This window comes from Phalangium opilio, unplaced genomic scaffold (assembly GCF_054372755.1).
Source record: "Phalangium opilio isolate 3A_F unplaced genomic scaffold, DU_Popi_V2 ptg000062l_1, whole genome shotgun sequence".
Lineage (NCBI taxonomy): Eukaryota > Metazoa > Arthropoda > Arachnida > Opiliones > Phalangiidae > Phalangium > Phalangium opilio.
In genome coordinates this window covers 750,165-771,703 of record NW_028324179.1, presented here as the reverse complement: position 1 = coordinate 771,703, position 21,539 = coordinate 750,165, and the positions used below count along the sequence as shown (strand labels likewise).

The 21,539-nt window shown below is 36.4% G+C and overlaps 3 long non-coding RNA genes across 9 annotated transcripts; 1 reads left to right on the top strand and 2 right to left on the bottom strand.

Annotated features, from left to right (window-relative positions):
* Window positions 1–1,445: 1,445 nt before the first annotated feature.
* On the bottom strand, window positions 1,446–3,578 carry LOC149663437 (uncharacterized). Of its 2 annotated transcripts, none has more exons than XR_016368528.1 (2): window positions 3,444–3,578; window positions 1,446–3,287 (listed from the first exon to the last, which is right to left on the bottom strand). It is a non-coding gene; the product is annotated as an uncharacterized LOC149663437 (long non-coding RNA). The 2 variants fall into 2 exon arrangements; XR_016368527.1 differs by having other exon boundaries at window positions 1,446–3,310; window positions 3,444–3,573.
* On the top strand, window positions 3,304–3,597 carry LOC149663436 (uncharacterized). The gene is made up of 2 exons (XR_016368529.1): window positions 3,304–3,431; window positions 3,500–3,597. It is a non-coding gene; the product is annotated as an uncharacterized LOC149663436 (long non-coding RNA).
* Window positions 3,598–17,992: 14,395 nt separating this feature from the next.
* LOC149663435 (uncharacterized) lies at window positions 17,993–21,136 on the bottom strand. 6 transcript variants are annotated; one of them, XR_016368553.1, is made up of 5 exons: window positions 20,324–21,136; window positions 19,424–19,537; window positions 19,200–19,341; window positions 19,052–19,140; window positions 18,860–18,997 (listed from the first exon to the last, which is right to left on the bottom strand). It is a non-coding gene; the product is annotated as an uncharacterized LOC149663435 (long non-coding RNA). The 6 variants fall into 6 exon arrangements; XR_016368552.1 differs by having other exon boundaries at window positions 19,052–19,177; window positions 19,240–19,341; XR_016368551.1 differs by having other exon boundaries at window positions 19,052–19,341.
* Between the last annotated feature and the right edge of the window lie 403 nt (window positions 21,137–21,539).

Here is a 21,539-nt window from a genome sequence, read left to right as displayed (position 1 = left end):
CATCAAAAGCGCATACATTAAAATAAAATAATAAATTTTTTGTGTGCTACAGAGTGCCACCTACTCAAAGAAACCACACACGATAAACGTTGATGCTTTGTCTTATGAGGACGACATTAGTTTATAAATAAGTTTGAGCAAAATAAGTTATTTATCATAATTTCTTGAACATCAGTCTTCTCAGAAACTTACTACAGATTTAAACTTTTTTGCTGCAAACTTCAAAATTTGTCAAGCCAGCCTTAATTAAAACTATGACCGTCAATGTGCTTTCAAGTTAGTAATCATCGACACGAAATCCCTTCAAAATAATTAATTTCATGATAAAATGTTTTCGGAAAATGTAATTGTTCTTGAAAAAGCGTAGATATGTAATTTTTTCAATTAATTTAGAGGGAATGGATCGATTAACAGTAAAATCAGTTGATTGAATTTAATACTGATTAAGGATTAAATGGATAAAAATAACTAAAACAATTGCAATATCTGAAACTTCAGTCAAATGATAAACCTCACACATATCGTTTGTTTTTTCGGCCTTGGTCCAAACCAAGACGTTTTTTTATAATATCTGTCACTTCAGTCTTAATGTAATTAAAATTTGAATAATTTTATTTTTGCTTTACCGTCAAACATTTGGGGTTGATCTATTTCTAATTGCTTAAAGAAGTACTTAATTATCGTTAATTACATTTAACTTATATCCAATAACATTGATTTTGATATCCATATAATGTTGTACCATAAGTCTATTATGGGGACCTTACATAATAGACTTATGGTTGTACATTATTTATGAAAGAAGTTTAAAAACGACGGTATTTGAAATATGGAAGAAAAATATTTGTTTCGTAACACTGTATACACATACAGTATTGTCGAGATCAGACCAACAGCATTGAATGTTGCCAGATTAAATTGTTGCTGGTGATTTTACGAACTATGTTAATGATATATTAAAATTTAAATGGAAAAGTTACATTTTGACACATTCCTAACCCTAAAATTTTGTATTTGGAGCCTATTAAATGCATTATAGTGATAATGTAATTAATTTTAGTGTTAAATAGGAAAACGTTTAGGCTGAAAGAACTCGCGTAGTTTAATCTTATTTTCTTATTTCAGTTAAAGGTTATCTATAGTTACCCAAAAAACCTGTTGTTTTCGATTAATTTCACGTTAAATATGGTTATTAAGTTGAAATTAACGGCTTATCTTCTTTTATTAGTGTTATTGCAGTTTATTATACGAGTTTGAATAAGAAATTCTCCTAAATTGCAAACTTTAGAGGAGTGCCTGTTTGACTCTTGCGGAACAATCACTATTTTGCCCCAAAACTTTTAAATATCGCGCCTTTTCAATGGCTCTCTTTTAAAAATGGGAAAAATGCTTTTAAATGACAATTTAATTAATCGTAAGAATTCAACAGGAAAATGGAGGCTGGGTGAAAGATAAGTGTAGTTTTAATTTTAATTTGTTAGTTTAATTATAAGGTATCTATGAATTTACCCAAAACATTCGTGTTTTGGGCTAATTTCACATTAATTATACTTAAGTTTAATTTAACGGCTTATCTTGTTTATCTAGCGTGGATTTCGTTTATAAAACAAGTTTCAATAAAATATTAACTTTAATTGCAATCACCCTAAAATTTTAATGTATGCGCTTCTGATGTATTTTAACGATCATTTAAATTAATTTGAAAGTGAAATAGGAAACTACTGTGGCTGTACGAAAAACTTGTGATGTTTTAATCTTAATTTGAGCGTGGTTCTCGTGAGAGTGGATTAAGCTTAAAATTTATTTGAATTTTTTACCCTAATTGCAATGTTTAGTGCAGTTTAATATTTTTTCCGCAAATTCATTTTTTAACCCAAAACTTTTGAATTTCGCGGCAATTATTGTACTTTAAAATAGTTTAAATTAACTTAAGTGTCAAATAGAAAATATTCGACTTTACCAATGGCTCGGGTAGTTTTAATCAAAATTAAAGAGTTATTTAAAAGTTATTTGAGCCTTTATCCAAAAAATGTATATTTTGGTTTAATTTCACGTTAATTATGTTTAATTAACGTAGGACTGTTTTGGCACTATACATTTAGTGTTATAAAATGAGTTTAAATGTATACTTCACCTTAATTGCAATTTTTAGTGGAGTTTTAGATTCTCATTTTACCCTAAAGTTTTGAATTTCGCGCCTATTAAGGTACTTTGGAGATAATTTAAATTAGCTTATGTGTGGGGCTTTACCAACGGCTTGGGTAGATACAATCTTAATCAAGAACATCATTTAAGAGTTATCTGAGTTTTCATCCAAAAAAATGTATATTTTAGTTTAATTTTACCTTAATTACAGTTAATTACGTTGAAATTAACTTGTCGTCAGTGCTCATTAAGCTTATAAAATGTCTTTTAAAAAATAATTCACCTTAACTCTAATGTTTAGAGGAGTTTTTGATTATTTCCAACAAATTGCGTTAAATTTTTATCATATCCTGAGCTAGGTTTGTGGTAACATAAAGATTATCTATACAATATGTTAATGAATGATGTTATTCTATAGTTTAGCTTTAATATCAGTAATTAAATCAAATACCTTTACAATTCATAGCAATTTAAACCAATAAACAAACGGCAATGTGGACTGTGGAAATAGAAAACAACGTAACCCTCCGTTTCTAACGTGGTTAGGTTGAGAGAATCTGGGTTGTAAACATGAAAATTATTTGACTAATTAAATTATATAACGACACTGTCCTCCTGGATTAACCAGCACAACTGTTTCTTATGAATTAAACAATCCACTGTTAGTAACAAGTAGTTTATAAAATGATAACGTAACATCACTGTATGACTGATTCAATAGGATCAAAATTGTTTTAACGAATAATCTGGTCCTCTACATTGGTTTAGTTTCAGGAATTATACCACACACATTGACAATTAGTAGCATTTTAGTGAGATTAACAAATAATGAAACCGTTTATACCAGTCCTCAAATGAGAATGTTGACTTAACAGCGCTAACATTAACACCACTCTTTTAACTGCCGAAGGGAAAACAAATTGGAAATTTTGTCATCTTTCCTGTAATATTTTGAAGTCGAATTCTTCACAGGGTGAAAACACTACCGTTGATTTCTAAACCATAATAATTTGGATATATATGCCATTTTTTACTGTCATAGATACAGTATTAAGTTACAAGAAGCGTAAAACCTTGGCCCTAGGGTTGGGATTTGTAGCATGAATCGAAGCAGACTACGTATTTTGTAATTCCAAACAGAGCTGGAAATTAGCTTTCTAATAATCTTTAAAAGGAAAGACACTATAAACACTATATAACATAGAGTAACTAAAATACAACTTAAGCCTTGGCCGTAAAGAACGTCGAAAAGCTTACTTTAAATGATATAAAAACCTCTATTAACTGTAATTATTTACCTGAATTACTTTTCTAGACGAAAATTCGACCTGATAACGACGTATTTCTTATTAAGGGTGCTACAGTTAATTAGAAAATACATATAAAGGTGCTCAAGCTCGGACGAAATACAAAAGTAATTTGCTGGAGTCTACTGCTAAGAAATTAGGAAAATCAGCAAGAAAGCCAACATTTACAATTAGTCAACGTAACTTGTTAGCACCCACAAACCTAGGACCTTCTAGTTGTCAACGAGAACGAAATGAAGAAAATAGGTTTAAGCGCGCTATAAGGTTAGGCTGACATCTGACCCAAAAGTAATTTTTTGACTTACTACCTTAATTAGTTAAATTACAAAAATTAGAATTCATTAATTAAAAATCGAAACCCGTAAGTTTCCCGTTTAATAAATGCTTGTTAATTTAGAAGTATTCCGAAAACTAACTTCGCTATACTTTTTCCGTATGGCCTATGACCATTTCGTTAAAAAAACGAAAATTTTTTAATGCTTTTTCTATGGGACGCTAACCCTAAAAGGTGTGACTTTTTCTTTAACATTACGGAAGGGTGTCATGTCATATCTACAAGGGCCTACCGGCCCTGTAGAATAGTACGGGAGAGGGTAAAACAGCCTTTGTACAGTCGTGTCCAAAAAAAACTTTCTCTCGCGCGACGGCTTGTTTAAAAATTAGCTACACCAAAATTCGTTCTCACTGAGTACCCATTAAAAATGAATACGTATTAGGTTTAATAAAAAACATAGGTCGTGAAAATAACAGAATTAATCTACTAAACGTAGGGTTATTCATACTAGAGGGGATTTGAACACCGCATAAAGGGTTAGTGTCACTAAGAATGTTTAATATCAAATAAGACGTTAATGCCATGGAATCTCTAAACCGCTGTCACTGTATTACTTTGAAGATTTATCGAACGTTTTCACCGGAGGTGCCAGACAATTTTACCCTTTGGTGGCTCCAAAAAGCCAATCTATTTATGGCATCAAGACCAAAGTCACATTGAAGGTTACAGAATGAAAGCTCACTCAACCACGTTTATTTTGTCATTATGGGCCCCATGACAGGCTTCAATTGTTTACTATTCAGGCAACTATACTTCAACGCGAACCTTGTAGGGTATCAGGCCATAGAATGGGGGAACCATGGAATTTGTGGTTGATTTCATGGCACCTTCTTCCCCGAAATGCTCTTCTGTTTCGTTCGTGCATTGTGGCACTTAATGGGAGGGTGAAGAGGAAAAACCAAGTCATTCGTTTCATCCATTCTTTTACTAATTATAAGACCTATATGCATAGTTAATCATTCAGGAAATATCTCCGAGCTATTATAAAGATCAAAATAGTTTCACATTTCACTGTTAAACGCAGCGCCTCCAACCAAGCGAACAAAATACTCCTAGCATACTCTTTGTCGCGCGTTACGTTTTTGACATCCCGCGCATTGTTTATCACTTCTCGCGTTATAATTGCTCTCGAAAATAGCGCGTGCCACATGTGTTTGGTTCGCAGTAAGGCAGGGCGTGACAAGATATTATTGATGCGCAGCTATTTAACCATGAAATCTGAATCTACAACTTAGAATTTTGTAATAAGTCGGAGATATTTTCTGAACGGTTGACTATTTAGATTGGTCTTATAATTAATGGAAGATTCGATAAAAATGCACTTGATCTTCCTCTTTACCCTCCTGTTAACACCCTTGATCTGAAAGTTGGTGCGCTGGAAAGTTCAGAAGTATAACGAATTTGATTAGAATTTATGTCTTCACGATGACTAAGAAATTGGTGGCTCTATAATAATAGAGAGAGAGCACACCATATCTTGCAACGTCACGGGTCTCTATCTCTTACGTCGGTGTCATCCCCTCTACCGAGGGAGCACAGTACTCGCTCATGAAAACGCTCCACCAGTAGAGGGGTTGCACGACGGCGCTTGTTCTTTCCCTCCCTGGCCATTGCTGTCTCCCTATATGTCGTGTTAACAATACATTTGCGCACATATAGTTTATCTTGGGTGGCAAATCTTGGCCCACGAAGACAGGGGTTTCTCAGCGCGGTCTTAGAAGTCGTTTCCGTATAGTTTATATGAGACGGTAATGTCCTGGGCACGGTCTTCGGGTGGTGGAGTTAGATTTCTCGGCACTTAAGTTTGTTCAACGTCTATCATAGATAGATCTAGCGGGCACGAAGTCTTAGGCGCGCATCCGTCGTTGATCAGCCTGGTCCCTCAGAGGGTAAAAATACTAGAATCAAAAGTAGATAGGGGGAAAGTAAAGCTCGAGGATGGTCCCCCACCTTTGACTGTGGGTTTCCTCTAAGTTTAGAAGCTCTCTCTCCTCTCCCTTACCCCCTATGCGAGTTAGCCAATGACGTTTGAGAAAACACCCCAACCCCTTATCGATTTTTTTTGAGAGGTAGTTCATAGCGACGGCAGCGCCCCGGGACAGTAGCCGGTGAAATTGTCTGCTCTAAAGGAAAATTCAAATCGACCAAGTGTTACATCGTTTAAAAATTCGGGGCGCTGATTTTTATCCTTTAATAGTCCAGGCAAAAAGAAATGCAGAATAACCACCACTATCTTCTTCATGTTTTGACTTAAGAAGATCACAAATCATATCATATAACAGTTCATTCATGGATCCATTACCTTTCATACAGTTAAATATTCTAATTCTACTTCCAGTATCGTCCGTGGTAAAAAGATCATTTATTAATTTTAACGTATCCACTCACAGATGTTGCTTTACCGTATATCCGTATGCAATCTTGTTAAGCCTTGGCTAGTAGGAGTCCTTTTAAAACTGTTTACAGAACTATTTTTCAGTTGCAAATAGGCACTGGCAATGTGCAATGCCTCTCCTACGCGAGGGGGTAGGAACTGTGAGAGAGAGGAAAGGGGGTTTCTAGGTTTTCATGGCGCGAGGGATATTCCAAGTGCTTTACTTTCCCCCCTATCTACTTTTGCTAGAATCTCCTATCTGGTAACCTTTCTTCCTCTTAAAACCTCTCATCGTTTGAGCCGGGTCAGGTGATGTTGTTCTTAGTATTCGTCTGAGCTCGTATTCACCTGGCACTCAGAGAGCTCCTGATTCGATTCGGTTTAAAGGGGTCGCAGGAGGTTCTGGGAGGCTATTCTCTAAAAATCGAAAATCATTCGGATCACTCCGAATCCTTATGATTCGGATCGGGCTCATTCGGAGTGGACCGAACAAACCGTATTCTCTAACCCCAATCCTTATCGTCATTCGGACACTTCGAAAATTTTCTCTCAATCCAAATGGACGTCACTTCCTCTTGAGCCACGTGGTACTTTTTGACGCCCACTTTTTCTTTATTGGACAATTTTATTTGGCGCGCTTTCAAATTGAAGGGATGGAAACTTTGGTTTTTCCCAAGGAGTGGAAATTTTGGGAAATGGTGTTTGTGGGAACACATTCAATACAAAGCAAATTTTCTCTTTTTCGATTTATTTTCTTAAGATAGAAACAAGTGCTTTTTTTCCTTTTTTATTTATTTATTTATTTATTTTTTTTTTGATAAAAATTATTTATTTATTATTAAATTGATTCATAGTATTCTTTTAAAATGGGTATTAAAGAACACGCTAAACAACAGTTAATATACGTCGAATTTTGAATGAGACTTAGCGCAAGTTTTAGTAGCGTTAAATATGAGGCAATGAGAACCTAGAATAACAACGTTAATTAATCGCAAATTATAATCCAATTGTGTGGATCTCGTGAGATTATGATAAATTCATTAATGTAGATCATTAGCCCTCCATCAATGGTTACACACCTACCAAAATTTGGTAATTTAAATAGATGCTAAACGAAATAACCAAATTTAATCTAGCAATTATTAATAATTGATGCAATTGGTCAAAAATAGGTGGCTCTAACTTACAAGCCCCGGTAGAAAAACATTAAAATGAACAATTAAATCTGTGTTAAGTAATTGGATCTCGCGAAATTATCCCTTAAATGTAGGATAAATTCAACGACGTTTTTTTACCTTTAAATCTACCAAAAAAGCCGTCGATCTACCTTGTAGATTTCGCCAAGGCCCGCCAAGGCCTAAAGCCATTTCCCGCTTTAACCTAAAATTTTGCCCACGCTTGATTTTAAGTCTCGAAAAACCCTTTGAACTCGTAAATCGCGACGGGCAATGCGATTACCATGTTCAAATCGCAAACAATGAAGCTTGAGTTGAAAAAACAAAGCAGCAATACTAAATAAAAATATGAACCGCAGCCAAAACTCCGGCGAAAGTTCCGCGAATCTAAGATTGATGGAGGGAAGAGAGGCGGTAAAAACTCCGAATGCCCGATTCGGCCGTCTCTTACGGCCGCCGAATGATTCGGAGAGGTTATCACCGTATGATTAGGATAAGGTGCTTACAGAATACGTTTTATTTTCATTCGGAGAAATTGACTCCGAATGAAAAGATTCGGATCGAAATTCCTCCAAAAGGACCTTAGAGAATAGCCTCCCTGGTTTAATTTGCCGTTAAAAGAGTGGCGGGTCGTTCTGGTTGACACAGGGCATTCGTTCCGGCTCGCGCAAAGGGTAACCAGCTCTTTTGGGGTAATCCAGCTATGGATGTAAACAAGATTTCAAATGATATTTTAAAGGGGTAAACAAAAAAGGTTTTCAATTAAATTGAATTGATATGCAAAAACATAAAATAAACTGGTATGCGTGACAATAATATGAATTACTGAAGAAGGGTAACTAATCCGTTACAAATCTCTTAGGCGATTGAATTATAGGCCATAACTGAACACCTAGAATGTATTGTTAACACGACATATAGGGAGACAGCAATGGCCAGGGAGGGAAAGAACAAGCGCCGTCGTGCAACCCCTCTACTGGTGGAGCGTTTTCATGAGCGAGTACTGTGCTCCCTCGGTAGAGGGGATGACACCGACGTAAGAGATAGAGACCCGTGACGTTGCAAGATATGGTGTGCTCTCTCTCTATTATTATAGAGCCACCAATTTCTTAGTCATCGTGAAGACATAAATTCTAATCAAATTCGTTATACTTCTGAACTTTCCAGCGCACCAACTTTCAGATCAAGGGTGTTAACAGGAGGGTAAAGAGGAAGATCAAGTGCATTTTTATCGAATCTTCCATTAATTATAAGACCAATCTAAATAGTCAACCGTTCAGAAAATATCTCCGACTTATTACAAAATTCTAAGTTGTAGATTCAGATTTCATGGTTAAATAGCTGCGCATCAATAATATCTTGTCACGCCCTGCCTTACTGCGAACCAAACACATGTGGCACGCGCTATTTTCGAGAGCAATTATAACGCGAGAAGTGATAAACAATGCGCGGGATGTCAAAAACGTAACGCGCGACAAAGAGTATGCTAGGAGTATTTTGTTCGCTTGGTTGGAGGCGGTGCGTTTAACAGTGAAATGTGAAACTATTTTGATCTTTATAATAGCTCGGAGATATTTCCTGAATGATTAACTATGCATATAGGTCTTATAATTAGTAAAAGAATGGATGAAACGAATGACTTGGTTTTTCCTCTTCACCCTCCCATTAAGTGCCACAATGCACGAACGAAACAGAAGAGCATTTCGGGGAAGAAGGTGCCATGAAATCAACCACAAATTCCATGGTTCCCCCATTCTATGGCCTGATACCCTACAAGGTTCGCGTTGAAGTATAGTTGCCTGAATAGTAAACAATTGAAGCCTGTCATGGGGCCCATAATGACAAAATAAACGTGGTTGAGTGAGCTTTCATTCTGTAACCTTCAATGTGACTTTGGTCTTGATGCCATAAATAGATTGGCTTTTTGGAGCCATCAAAGGGTAAAATTGTCTGGCACCTCCGGTGAAAACGTTCGATAAATCTTCAAAGTAATACAGTGACAGCGGTTTAGAGATTCCATGGCATTAACGTCTTATTTGATATTAAACATTCTTAGTGACACTAACCCTTTATGCGGTGTTCAAATCCCCTCTAGTATGAATAACCCTACGTTTAGTAGATTAATTCTGTTATTTTCACGACCTATGTTTTTTATTAAACCTAATACGTATTCACTTTTAATGGGTACTCAGTGAGAACGAATTTTGGTGTAGCTAATTGTTAAACAAGCCGTCGCGCGAGAGAAAGTTTTTTTTGGACACGACTGTACCATCATAAAGCTTAATGTTTTAATATATACCAGTGTTCGTCCACACTTGTCAATACGGCTAAAGTTGAGTTAAAACGTGTGAAACAAAGTTGACATAACCAAGTGTATGCTTTAATTGAAGATTATGGAATTGAGCTTTTGAATTAGCTTCTATTCCACCAACAAGTGCGGCAGCAAAGCAGCATTCAAATAAGAGTTTATCACCGAGTTCAAACGTGGCTAGGAAGCAGCCTAAATGCTAGAGAATGGGGTTGGAGACAGGTACGATCTGAACTCAAACCAATCGTTACCACTCTACAACCTGCTCCAGCTGAGCTTCTGCAGATGATCCCTCGTAAATGCAAGGAAGTCTGTGACTTGAAATGTGAATGCGGTAAAACTGGTCCAGTCTGTTCTTCAATTTGTAGACAATGCAAGGGAGTATCTTGTTCAAATGAACATTGAGATTTTGAGGCTCAACTTCAAGTAGAGGACTATGATTAAACTTAAGCTTAACCAATATTGCTAAATATACTAATATACAAGTTCGTAAAGCAAAATAAACCTCTCCGAGTCGAGACGCAATTAAGAGGTTATTCTTAAATAGTTAAGAAAATATAATTGATATTAATTACTTTAGTCGTCAGTAGTTTAACGTTATTCTACTGAAGTCGTTTTAAGAAACTTAATTCCTAAAATAATTTTAAACATAGCTATTGTTGACGTTTGAATTCTAGCTTATGCCTCTTTAACAATTTTTGGAAATTTAGGGTATATAAGGGGATTGATTCACAATAAATGATAAGAAATCCGCAATTGCATGAACCTTTGGTTGAAGCCCTGCAGTTGGGAGGCTAGACGTTCTTCGTAACCCTATCGCCACGCACTTCTTGATCTTAACGTTGGGAGTAGAAGCCAAAAATTATACTGCGAACACGTTTGCTCCGATTTGCCAACTGCGAACGCGGTGACCAGCACACACAGACAGACACCCTCCCCCATTCACGTCCAGTATAATATCTCTCCGTGACGTCATCGTCACTTAAAGAGGTAAAAATATAATGGGAATAATATATTTTAGGTTTAAAACCCGCTTTGCATTTATTTCGCTTGAAACCGTTTCAAAATACTCAAAAATTAGATTTGTCTTACCTTCCGGGCTGGATTGTGAACTTCCGGTTAGTTCTAGGACAACATATCTTATAGTATGAATTATTTGTTTGAAAGTAATCTACAATTGAAGCTTAATAACTTGTTAATCGGGTTAGCAGAACCAGAGTTATTAAACTTTTTCTCGATTTTGGAAATGTATTCTGAATATAGAAACCATAAAATGCTTTAAATTCCCATTTTTATATGAGGCTAATCTTCAGAGTCAGATTGTGAACTTCCGGTTAGTTGTAGAACAACATATCTTATGAGATGAATTATGTGTTTGAAGGTGATCTACAGTTGAAGCCTAATTACGTGTTAATCGGTTAAGTAGAACCGGAGTTATTTAAAGTTTTCTCGATTTTGTCCACCATTTTCCAATATGGCGGAAATTCCTCCAATGGGAGAGTGTGGGAGACCACACCACGTTAAAGAGCGCCCAAAAATCTATAAGATCTGAAATTTTCAGCTTTGTTTCAATTTGTTGCGGGTTCCATCTATTTTTGGGCTAAAATGACTGTACTAAGCGGCACGGTGAGTATCGAGAACCACTCTGCCCCGCAGTCCTCCTAGAAACGAAGAAATTGCTGAGTAACGTAGCGGCTAGAGAGAGAGAGAGATTTGTCAGCGTGCTTGCCAAAGCAGGGGTTTTATAGAAGGGATAAGACACATTACCTAGACAAGCATTACACTTCTCGTCTCTCGTGCCTTTTGGATTATGGTTTTAATTGCTTCTGACATATTTTAGCGGTTTTCGATGCAGGTTTCAAAAAATTAGTTTCTATACAATTCTTAGTTTTTTGTTTCTTTTACAATAAATTAATATGAAACCGCCAGGGAAGATAACGTATCCGACTACACAGGAATAGTTTTCCCATCACGGCCCGTGAGCAGGGCCGGAAAAAATCGCAGAACACTGGACATTGTCCAATAAAATTTTAAAATGTCCCTTAATTTTTTTTTTAATTTAAGGGGTTCACTGGACAGTTTGACCAATAAATTTTCATACGTTTTGATAGCTTGGCCATGGAGAAGCGACACTATTTTTGCACACATCAGTGGACAAAATCCTATAAATTTTCCATTCAAACAGGGGGTCACTGGACACTTGTCCCATAAGATATGTTTCTTATTTCCGGCCCTGCCCGTGAGTCTGTTATCGTTTAACTGTAAACGTTCTCTTATCCCCTCTCCCTCTGACACTATTTTACCCCGAAAAGCCGAAGCTCGAAGTCATTTAGAATATTTTAGCAGACGACGGACGACGTTTACGATGATTTCTCCTATTTTGATGTTGAAGTTTTGGGGTTAATATAGTGTTGCCCCGTTTGCCGTGAAAGGCGGGCGAATCTGGGTAAACGTAGTCCTTGACTTAAAGAGCTTATAGTGGCCCGACCAGGGACCCTATTCTCTAAAAATCTAAATCATTTGGACGATGATCCAAATCTAAACGTTTGGATCGGCTCCATTTGGATAGGGCGCTTAAAACCGTATTCTCTAACCCAAATCCAAATCGACATTTGGATCTCCCGCCAAACCTTTATCCAAACCAAATGTACGTCACTTCCTCTTTCATTACGTAATTTTACTTAGCTTTATTGGTCAATTGTTTTGCAGCGTTTAATATAAAAGTAAAATGTTTTTAAGCCTTGGATTTTTGCATGTTAGATTGTAATAATTTTGTACAATTAAGAAACCTCTTAATTTGATAGTTTAAGCTTATTTGGCCTAATTAATATTAAGTGGGAAATTAATTTGATAGTTTAAGCTTATTAGGCCTAATTAATATTAAGTGGGAAATTAATTTGATAGTTTAAGCTTATTAGGCCTAATTAATATTAAGTGGGAAATTAATTGGAATGAAAAATAGGTGGATATCTTTTATTAATTGGGAAATAATGCACACATTTTACATTTAAATTTTACAAGTAAACATTTATTTTGTGTATATAAAATTCATAATTAATTTCACTAAGGCAATAAATTAATTACCTACGAGGAATTAACTAGTACATATGTTTAATATTAGAATTTAACTCGTTTCAAAACTAATAAAGTTTTGAACCGGTTTTTTTAATTTAGTAAAATTTGTGATTGTCGATTGGTCAATATTGTATATTAACCAATGGTGGAAGCAATTTTTTTTTAAACTCAATGAAACTGAAATATCAATCAATCATCTACTGAAAGAGGTATCAACCTACTTTTTTCAAAAGAAGGTAAATAAGGATTAGATGGCTTGCTGCTTCAAACAAGATTCTTAACCATGAAGAGAATATTTTGTTAATGATAGTCAAATTTAGATATTCGGTAATCGAGTTGATATGAATAAAGCCCTTTTTGCTCATGTCTATTTTAAACTTTAATCACAGATTTTGCTTACCATTTTACAAGCATAATAAACACTACTGAAGGGCGCAAATCTATCTGTGATCGGTAATAGTGACCAATATAGCAACCAATATAGCAATTTGCCCAATTAATCGGTTTGAACTTCATTTGCACATTTCTACTCGTTAATTTGAAGTGTTGCGAGAAATTTGAATGGAATATAAGTAGATATCTCTTTCAGTAGATAATTTTTGATGTTGATATCTACAAAAGCGTATAGAAAACCATAAAGTGAAGGTCAGTAACTTATCTTAGGCTTTGGCTTTGGTTAACATGTAAAATGAGAAGCTCGCGGGATCTAAGTAAGCTCCTCCGATTAAACAACCAATCACCTTCCACTTGCATTACCTCATCCGAATCGTAGGCAGACGTCATACTCAAGCAAGAAATAGTTTTGCGACGCTAGCGGCGCCGGCTACTTCAGGGCAAAAATAGAAACACTAAAATATCGTCTGCTTTTTTTAAACAACCCCGGAACGGGAGTCGGGAGCGCTTCGGGTCTTCGCCTCTTCGGTCACCGCGTTAACGCCACGGCACGCTAAGTCAGGCGGCAAGGCCTAAAGTACCCCGACTTTTTTCCTAACTTCCCAAGGTGATAATTTAATTGTTATATAAATATTTAAAGTAGACTAGTTTACTAAGTTTAGTTTAGAATATGTAGTTGTCGTGGTAGTTCTTTTAATTATACAAATATTATAAAGCCGTTATTATTATTATTATTCGTTTTTGAAATGCCTCGGAAAAAAAACCACAGAGCAGAATGCAGATTGCTCTTTTAGCTTTAAAGCCAAAAAACCAAAGTACGCAATACAATTTTTATGTGAAAGAATGCCGTACTTTGGGTGTACAAACGATCATAAATATACCCATTCCTAAACTAAATAAGGACATATCAATTCAAACGGAAACCGATAAGAAAGTTGTTTTTCCAACTACCGAAATTGGACGGCACATTCGTCTTTAGGCCTAATAATATAAGCAGCCGACGCAACTCCTACGAAATTTAGTGGAGCTATATTTTGTAGCCAACTCACTCATGTACCTTGTGTAACACTACGCGAATTTAATCTTCCGCCACGAAGAAGCGGCATCGTACCGGCTCTAACGAGGAGGGGGGTCGGAACAACGTGATAGAGAGGGGGCTCCTACTTTTACACGTTCAGCCCAGGCGGTAAAGACCTTCACTTTATGGTTTTCTATACGCTTTTGATATCTAAGATTCATGGAGTTAAAAAATTGCTATAGAGGTATTTCAGTGGGGGAAAAATTTCGTCTGCTACGAAAATTGGGCCTGCCTTTGAGTGTAGAGGGCGGCCATTTTGTGAGGGTTTCTCTACGGGCAAATAGCATTGGTGACTAGCCATTACCCCCTCTGAAATAGCTCTATTGGTATTTCAATTAAGCTTTGATATCAACATCAGTTAATTTACGATATGGGCTTATGATGGTAGTCTGTTTATAAGATTAAATCGTCACTAGACAGTATCTACCTCCAAAATCGAGAGTTAGTAACTTTATAACCATCTCATCACAGGATATCCGAGGGTCAATTTCTTATATCATTGACAATTTGGCAAGGCCTAATACCGTTTAGCTTGACTTTAGCCGTCAAATTCCTTTTAAAGCATAGATCATATAGTATCCACCCTTGATTTTCATTTCGCAACACACGTTGGATTCATAAACCTCGACGCACACCACGATTAGAAGCATTAAAATGCAAAAACAACACACTGACCGCATACATTTTTAGTAAATAACATTAATCACCACATACATCACGGGTCTGACAGACGGCGATAAAGAAAGGGGGTAGTTTCGAGGGAACGAAATTCAAATGCAAGGCGCGTCCCTTGAATTCGTAAATACCGACGTTTAACGCAATTATAATATTGAAATCTTATACAATTAAGTTAAATTTAAGAAAACAAAGCACTACTTTCAAAGTCTAAACTTTAAAAATACGACGATAAGAGAAGGCGAAGTAACGGGCAACGAGAGGCAAACATTTAAATGGCAAAAATTAACGGTAGGCCAAGGCTTAGCGCAATTTCACCGCCTTAAAAAAAGTGCCAAGTTTAGAAATAGATTGTGGGACAGTAAAAAGGTGGAAAATTATGATATTAGGCTTATATTAAAGCTTGAAACCTACTTTATATTATATTTAAAATCCATCCATAAGCAAATCCTCAAAAAATATGAAAATGACCACGAAAAAGAACCCACTCTCAAATTTTTCCCCTTAAAAAAAATGGCAGCCACAAGCGGGGTGAAAAAGGCGAAAAGAGCTATCCAAATGACGATTTGTCCGGCCATTTGGCTTGCCAAATGTTTGGATAGGGTTTGAACCAAATGAAAAGGGATTTGGAGTTACAGAATACGGATTAGTGTCATTTGGGGATGAGCCGACCCCAAATCCATATCATTTGGATTAGGAACGATCCAAATTTAGTTAGAGAATAGGGTCCCTGGGCTCTACATAAGGCACTAGTCAAGGCATTTGACTACTAAAAAAAATGCCTTGACTACTAAAATAAATCGAAATCTGGGGGTTCACTAGTCAACTTGACTAGTAAAAAAAATGTCCCAAATAGTCGTAAACCATGCGTCTCACTAGTCAGTGACTACTAAAAAAAATTGGGATAGGGGGCTCACTAGTCAGGCTGACTACTAAAAAAAATATCCTTATGTAGAGCCCTGGGCCCGACAGGGTCCTGTACGACGTCACTAAGTTAGACCAATTAGGGGCCATATGTAATTCATGTGACAAAAATACTCGGGAATTGGACGAAACAGGTCGTCTGCATGTATGCTTCAAGATATGAATCGTTTGACAGACCTAGGCTTAATGAAACCATTATTAAAGGCTTTGTTTTATTTGGAAATAGAGACCTACCTGTTTTGTAAATGTTCGGTCCCAAAAGGAAGTCACAAATAAAGTTGAGTAATCATTTCTCTAATAAAAAACGTTCCTAGGATTGCATTATATCTATTCACATGAAATAACAGTTTTACCTGACTAATTAGACCACGGGAGTACAAAAAATTAGTTAAAAAATAGGGTCAGGCTATTGCCACACACACACAAAATGTGTAAATGAGTTTGCGTGGCAATAGCACGGAGACTATTGCCATACAATGTGTGCCACACTCACACAAAATGTGTAAGAGAGTGTGTCAATCCTAACAGTGCTATACTATTAGAACACAAAATACAAGCGCGGGGACTATTGACAGACACATTTGTACCTATTACAATTAGTTAATTATTTTCCATTTAGAAAGTTCACAGGTTCTACGATCCTGTATAATTATTTCAAATATTTTCGTCCCTAATCCAATTAACCTCGACAGGCGGGCCACCGTACTGATAGGGCCATCACTATTGACACATACAAAATGTGACCTTCTATTTTAATGTAAAAATTTAATTAACTTGTCCAAGGGAACTGTGTGGGAATTGTTGATTGGCAATTCCCACACACTGTGTGGCAATAGTCACTCCCTAAAAGGTATTCGTACTCACATACAATTACTCGTATGAACCTAACCTAATACATTCTAATTAATAATTACTTTAAATATTTCAAATCTGTGAAAATAGTTTTAAATCTTTAAATCTGTCTCGCAAAGGTTTTAAAAATAAAATGTATTTACCAGATTAGCTCTTGAATTTCTTTTCTTCACTTTTAATGTCAATTTTGTGGGAAATTCGCAAATGTTCTTTAAAATCTTCACTATATTTTGCTGTAAAAGTACAGTCATCTTCATTACATATCTTTATATCTTTTTCATTTGGAAGAGGAAGTGAAGAAGATTTTCTATGAGTGTAAAACCATGACTTGGTTCGAAATTCTTTTTTACAGCCACAAACTTTGTAGAACTCTTTCTTTCTTGAGCTTTCAGCCATTTGTATCGAAAATTAAAATAAACTCTTAAATACAGACATAGATTAACAATACTGTTACTGCCTTAGAGGCTGAGTCAGATAGCCAACTGAGCTAGTGAGCTATGTCTTAAAAGCGCGGGAATAACTTAAAAAAGGGAAAAGGGCACGTGGTGAACAGAAAAAGGTAAACAAACCATAGGTCCCGCCTCTATAATAACTCCCATTGGTCTATGTGAATGACGTCATACAGGACCCTGTCGGGCCACTATCCGCTCGTCTCCTACGGCCGTATTCTGCAGAAAAAGAATGCTCCTCCCCCAGACTTAAGCTCACTGATTAGTCGGTCAAGATCGAACTTATTGCTGTTGGTTTGATATCATGCTGATGACGCCATTTTGACCTAGGGGTGGGGATTGGATGTCCATATGGGCAGGACCTGAACATTCTGGTTCAGTTCAGCTCTTTAAGTAATCGGAACTATATTTTGGTGCAAGGCCAGTTAACACAACTTGAAAGTGTTGAACTTTTAAAGGTCAGTGCAAGAGACCTTTGACCTTTCTGTTCGGTGTACCGTGCCATCTAGCGCCGAAACCCCTAATCAGACTTGAACAAATTCACGAACTTTCATTTCGATAGTTTTAACTGCACGAAATAAGGTAATGTAATAATGATGATTGAATGATTATATTTAAAATGTGACTTTTAATTTTTAACAAACATTCGTTTTAATCGTTTTGTTTTCCCTTGTCATGTTTGTAATTTGTCAAATACAAAAATAAATGAAACTGTTAATTTGTCAAGGTTGATACATTTTACTCCATCTTACACGATGGCAGTTACATGTTCATACATTCTAGTTTTGCTAATATTCGTTTCTAATTAGTAAGCCATATAGCTTAAGAAATGGCACCGAAACTGTGAAGGGTCCATATTCCGATGACGAGATGGAATGTCTTGTCTCCCAGCTGGAGGCAGTGCCCTCGTTACTCAATAATCAGTACGGGAAATCCCAAGAGGAGAGGCGCAAAATGTGGCAAACGATTGCAGATCGTGTGAACCACATCAGTGGGCAACAGCGCACTGGCGAAGAAATAAGAAAAAAGTGGGCTGCATTAAAGAGTTATGTAAAAATTAAAGTGGATACAATAGCCTCTGAAACAAAAAAGACTGGGGGAGGAATCAATCGTGCCAGCGAGCTCACACCCATTGAGTCTCGTTTGGCTGCATTGATTCCTAGGGCCTCCATTTTTGGGATAGCCGGAGCCTACGAACTTTCGGATATACCCTCTCTTCCAGGACCTTCGTCAGCGCCACAATTTTATGAAACGAAATAACTTATTGTAATCCAAAGATATATGGTAAGAATAGTAAACACATTATGCCGGTAAGTCCATATTTTGTACAAGTGTACATTAAGGTACTCCTTCAACTTGATAAGGTTGGAAGATCGTGAGTTAAAATGGTTTCACTAACCCATAAATGAGAGCATTTACATTTGGAACTACCTCTTTCAGAATTTTCCTCATCCTATTGTTATTGTTTGTACCAACAGTCCCATCTAATGACAGGTGTGACCTAACGTGTTATGTACGTCTTTTCATCACTGTTTAAGAAACTATTCCAATTCATTTCCCTATTTCAAAAGCATGAGAAGTGAACCTGTGTGAAGTGGTCTTTTCCGCTATTATTTGTACAATTTTGTTCCCTATTAGAGATTGTTGTTAATGGTACCTATTGCGTAATTGTATCTATTTGTAAATCAAGGCCCTAAAATGTAATGCTTGCCACATAAGTATTTCAAGCCCTACATCCTGGTGCATTTTACCTAAATGATTAGAGCCTAAACTGCAAGAATTGCTCTGTCCATGAACATTGGCTTCTTAAGAAAAGAGTTCCTGATTTTCTAATGTTCGATGACTGACACAATATTTATGTACTCCTTGACAGCAATAGCTATTGCATCTTTAAAGTTAGTGTCAGCTCTAAACGGTGGATTTACATCAAAAGTGGGCTTGAAATCTTATAAATTGTTTTACCTGTTTACTACGAGGCCAAAGATGTAAAAGCAAGCACCTTGAGGAATTATGCAATGTTGTTTGTGACCTAACCCTTCTTCAGAGGGTTCCTGGACAATTGTAGATTGTTACTTGTTGGTCTAGTAACTATTAACAGAGTTATTGTTACATTTACAGCGAGACTTGCAGCTCTTCGTCACAACCTGTACCTTGCGAAGTCGTGTAAGTAACCTAAACATACTGTAGCAAATGGCCTAGTTGTCAAATACTTGTCACCTTACCAACGTTCACTGATAGTTTCATAAACAATCCTAAAAATTCCAATATTTGTGACTTCGTCTCACATTGTAATATACTTTAGTTTTTCTTGTCGTATAAACATAATAATCATACGCTTTCAAAGACTTTTCCCAGTAGAAATGCAAGTGTACGACCGGGTAGTTTACCTTTAGTTGCCAAATGTCCAGTTGAACGAACATGAAGGCCATAGGCTTCGTGTGGATATCCCTTCATAAACAAAAGCTTAAGATTATTATTATACAATACAACATTATGAACTAGACACATTAAAACCGGTTTTAATCATTTTGAAAAGGTCTAAACGCAACAATGTTATGATAAGTGTTGAGATAATTCATGGCCAAATTAAATGTTTAATTCAAACAATGGAATAGTCATATCAAAAACGCTCAAAGCAGCTTCTTATTATATAGTGTTTGTATATACAATTCTTTCCTACATGTCCTATAACACATTTCAATATTTGGCTGCGATTCGCCTCCCTCTCATATTTCAATTACCATGTCAACATTGAACTCCTACACATATTACATTACTAACACGATTGAATACATTAAAATATGACCAAGTTCTTTTTTTGTCCGTTAAATAGTCGCCATGACGACGTTTTGGATGTCAATAGCGTTGAGGGATTTGGAAGCGTCAATGATTCCAGTATGTGTGTAAGCTTTCCGTGTATAGTGATATCATGAAAATTTGTTTGAAGAGACCAAAGAATTACTGATTTTCAGGACCTAGAATCACGAGGTTTCAGTTGCTGAAAATCAGTATTTCTTCGTCTCTTGTCAGCACGTACAAAGCTACGTCACATAGGTATGTGCGTGCTGACAACCTAAGCCGGAACAGAGCATGTATCTATTAAGCTGCCGTCGGAAAAAGGGAGTTGCCTATCCTTTAGCGTCAAAACAAATTGCCTCTTGCACATACTTTATTCATGCGATGCGAATATAATTTATTTCGTTTAACAAGCGCTCAAATTAATATTCTTCTTACCTTTCAAGATCAATCTGACTCTCTTTCGCAAGATGTTTCAACATTTTTTACGAGTTTTGGTAAGATGACATATTACACAGATGGTGAATAATATTAATTAATTCCGTATTATCCAAGATCCCGAGGCAAGCTGCTCAACAACTGTGAGCGGAACCACCAGTGATGGCCTACCGCCACTGTCTCATAGCAATTGTAAGTCGTATACTATACATACTGTCAGTGTTTTATGAATTGGGTAATTTACTCACGTGCCCAGGCGTTTATCATAACGTTACCTGTGAATAGTTATTTCCTCATATGTTTGGTACCGCTTGCTGCGGTAACGAACATAATCCTCGACACAGTTATTTGGCATCATCTAAGGAATGGGGAAATAATGGCCTTGTTTTGTTCGTAAACATTTGAACCTCACGGGATGACATTACCTTTTGTCGCAACATTCGTTAAAAACAGTTGTCATCTTGCGAGAACTATTAGTAAAAGACATTGCAAATGAAATTATTTCATTAACACAACAGCGAATAAATGACGTACATCTAACACTTACAGTGTGATTGTCCGCTGCTTAGTTTATAGGCTTCTTAGTATTTGGTATCATAACTTAACATAGTTCTTTTTACAGCTGAATTGCCTAACGTTCGCAAGAGACCTTTGTCCATCAAAGAAGAGCTGCTTATGCGCATGAGGAACACCTTCACTCCGTAATGAGAGTACTGGCGGAAAATGAACGGGCGAGGCTGGAGCAAGAAGGGGCCAGGCTAGACTATAAGAAAATTAAGATGGAGTGCAAAGTTGAAAATAAGAAGCATGCAAATTAAAACGAAAAGGTTGAAGGCCAAGGCTGCTAAGATTCAAGCCGAGGCTGCAAAGCTTCAGGCTGAATCGTTAAAAACCTTAGTTGCACGCATGTTTCCATGATGTCTTATTTTTTTGTTCTTTTTTATTTATTTATTTATTACATGCAAAACGTGATCTGCAAATTGTTTTTTTTTTAAATTACTTCACCTAATTTATGACGCGCCTTTTTCTATTTAATTTCTTTCTGATTTTCTTTGTTTATTTTCTTTACTGTATTGCTTATTTTCATTAATGTCTTGCTTAATTTCATTACTGTATTGCTTAGTTTCATGTATTATTTATTTCGGGCTTAATTTATGACTCACCTTTTTATTTTTGCACACCGCCATCTGGCGTGAGCAAAAATGTTAGTCTCTAT